Here is a 3229-nt window from a genome sequence, read left to right as displayed (position 1 = left end):
ACAGTCTTGGGGATTCCCGGGTGTTATTAGACACAGAGGGCCCTTTCTTGGGTCCCAACAGAAATGGGTAAGTTTTCAAAGGAGGGGAATAAAATAAATAAGTTTTAGGTTATAGATATCTAAATCAAATCTTCATTTCCATTGTTGTTACTTGAGTAATCATAGTTGAATGCACACAGACTAAATTTCATTGTCATTGAAATAATTAAAGTGTCATGGATAGACAGCAGGAAGATAATGGTGTTCTGGAATGAGAATGCTCTGGTAAATTAAAGGAATGGTGCCCAAACTGCCCCACCCCCACCCCCTCATGATGCTGGGGAGCAGCTTTAACCAGAGATTCATGTTCACAACAGGTCAGACGAATGCATTTCCTAGAAGCGTATAGTCTTGTAGATCTTTGGTCTGGATTCTGAGCTAGACTGACCCATGACTTACCTGCTAATATGACTACAACAGCACTTTACATTAGTAGAGGGCTTTCTATTTTTGAAAGCATTTCCACACTATTGATCTCATTGGATCTTCATATGACTCTGTGAAACAGGTAGATATTACTGTCTCCATTTTGCAGGTGGGATAACTGAGGCTGAGAAAGGCTAAGAGATATGAAGAGACAGCCCAATGGACGACTGAAGTAAGAACTGGGGCACCTGACATAGACTCCATTGACCTGTGGTTCCTGAGCAACTCAGTTTGTATGAAGTTTTCCAAGCCCCAACTCCACCTTCAATTAAATGAGAGGTTTGCACAAGGTGGCCCTTGAGGCCCCTTCCAGGGTTACTGTTACAGGATTTTATCACTTGCCAGACTTCACCAGGAACTGGTTAGTGGAGGGGAAACAGCATACACCACCCCCCCCCCCCCGGGGCTGCAAAGTTCTCCCCCTTCCTCTACCCCACACCGTACAGAACCAAGAACTCACTTGGGATAGGGGGTTAGCTTTTTCCTACTGCAGACTATGGATGGAAGGCATACACTCTCCTGCCCAATGACAGGAAATTTTTGAAGTTTATTTTATTTTTGTGTGTGTGTGACTTTTTCAATTCCTCCTAGTTTTTATTAATGTTTTTTATTAATGTTTGTTAATGTTTGTTAATGTTTATTAATGTTTGTTATTAATGTTTTATTAATGTTTGTTAATGTTTATTAATGAAGCTTTATTGTGTTTGCTTCTGCAGCATGTATACTAAAATTGGAATAATAAAGAGAAGGTCAACATGGCCCCCCACACAAGGATGGTGTGCAAATATTTTCCAAATATTTTCCAGCTTTATTGAAGTAGAATTTGCATATCATGAAATATATCCATTGTACGTGTATAATTCAATGTGTTGTTAAAATAAGTTTATGGAGTTGTGCAACCGTCACCCCAATCCAGGCTTAGAACTTCTCCTTTATCTTAAAACATTCCTTTGGGCTCACTTACATCAGTCCCCACTCCCTTCTCCAGCCCCAGGCCACCCTAGATATGCCTTCTGGATCTACAAATGTATCTTTTCTGGACATTTCACATGAATAGAATCATGCAGTATGTAGCCCTTTCCACCTGGCTTAACTCAGCATGTTTTTAAGATTCATCTACATGGTAGTACACATCCATATTTCATTCCTTTTTATGACTGAATAATATTCCATGGTATGGATATGCCACATTTTGTTTATAGGCTATCAGTTGGATATTTGGGGTGTTTCTACATTTTAACTATTATGAGTAATGCTATCATGGACATTTGTGGACAAGTCTCTGTGCAGACATATGTTTTGTATTTCTCTTGGGTAAATTCCTAGAAGTAGAAACGCAGGTTTGTTTTCTTAAGTTTTTATGCAGTATTTGGACCTCTGCCTTTAATCTTTATACTTAAATAAAAGATTCATGGGACATGTGTGGGAGGGAAATGTGTAGCCTGTTTTAATAGGCTATATTAATGCCTGGTAGCTCTTTGTTTGTTTTGTTTTGTTTTGTTTTGTTTTGTTTTTTAAGCAGGTTTCATGCCCAGTGTGGAGCCCAATGTGCTGAGATCAAGCTTCAGACGCTTAACCAACTGAGCCACCCAATGCCTGGTGGCTTTTACAAGAGTGCAATCTATCTTGAAGTAGTATAATCATACAGAGTTTCTAGGGCTGATTTGTGTCCTTCCAGAACTCCTATGTTGAAGCCCTAACTGCTGGTACCCCAGAATGTGACTGTATTTGGAGATAGGGCTGTTAGAGAGGTGATTAAGGCTAACTGAAGTCATCAGGGTGGGGCCCTAATCCAATATGATTGGTGTCCTTATAAGAAGAGGAAGAGGGACGACCGGGTGGTTCAGTCAGAGAAGCTTCTGACCCTTCATTTTGGCTCAGGTCATGATCTCGCTGGTTTTGAGTCTGAGCCCCATGTTAGGCTCTGCACTGACAGTGTGGAGCCTGCTTGGGATTCTCTCTCTCTCTCTCTCTCTCTCTCTCTCTCTCTCTCAAAATAAATAAATAAAGTTAAAAAAAAAAAAAAAAGAGGAAGAGGAAGAAACCCCAGAGGTGCCTGCACACAGAGCAAAGCCCATGTGAGGACACAGCAAGTATGGGGCCATCTATAAGACCCAGAGACAGGCCTCAGGAGAAACCAAACCTGCCCTCACCTTGATCTTGGACTTCCAGCCTCTAGAACTGTGAGAAAGTAAATTTCTGTCGTTTAAGCCATCCAGTCTATGGAATTGTGTTACGGTAGCAGCGAACAGACGACGAGGACTAATACACTGTCCTACATGTTGCTTTGCAGGGCCTTCGGGAGGGTTTTTCTATCACACGAAGGCCCTTCACACAGAGTGTTCTCTAGTGAAAACGAACACTCTGTTGCCTTCGTGCCCTCCTTTCACAGCTGGCTTTTATTCTGTTCCTTCATGGGGGGGATGGGGGGCTCCTCCTTGCCTTACTCTAGGTCATGGTCACATCTCCAGTTACTCCCCAGGGGGAGTGAGCCCAACGCCCACCTTCCATGAACACTTTCTCCCGTTTGGAAGCAGTTCTCCTCAGAACCCCCATCTATCTGACTCTGCCTTTCTATGGCAAGGGCCCCCTCCCCTGTCTTCCAGCTACTGGGGACATCTTATCCCTCGTGCTAGAGGAAGAGCTCCTCGGGACAGGGAAAGTGCCATTTGCATTTACTGGCCTTCACACCTAACCTCGGGCTCCATGTCCGGCACAATCAGAGTTTTTTTAATTAAAACCGACAACTCCAACTACGAAAATG

The 3229-nt window shown here is 42.7% G+C and overlaps 1 pseudogene; it reads left to right on the top strand.

The window, feature by feature from the left end:
- The first annotated feature begins 1169 nt into the window (after positions 1–1169).
- Positions 1170–1266, top strand: LOC123596607 (annotated as a pseudogene).
- Positions 1267–3229: the final 1963 nt, after the last annotated feature.

This window comes from Leopardus geoffroyi, chromosome B1, assembly GCF_018350155.1.
Source record: "Leopardus geoffroyi isolate Oge1 chromosome B1, O.geoffroyi_Oge1_pat1.0, whole genome shotgun sequence".
NCBI classification, from domain to species: Eukaryota; Metazoa; Chordata; class Mammalia; order Carnivora; family Felidae; genus Leopardus; species Leopardus geoffroyi.
The sequence above is the reverse complement of the archived record's forward strand: the minus strand, read 5'-3'. Positions and strand labels throughout refer to the sequence as shown.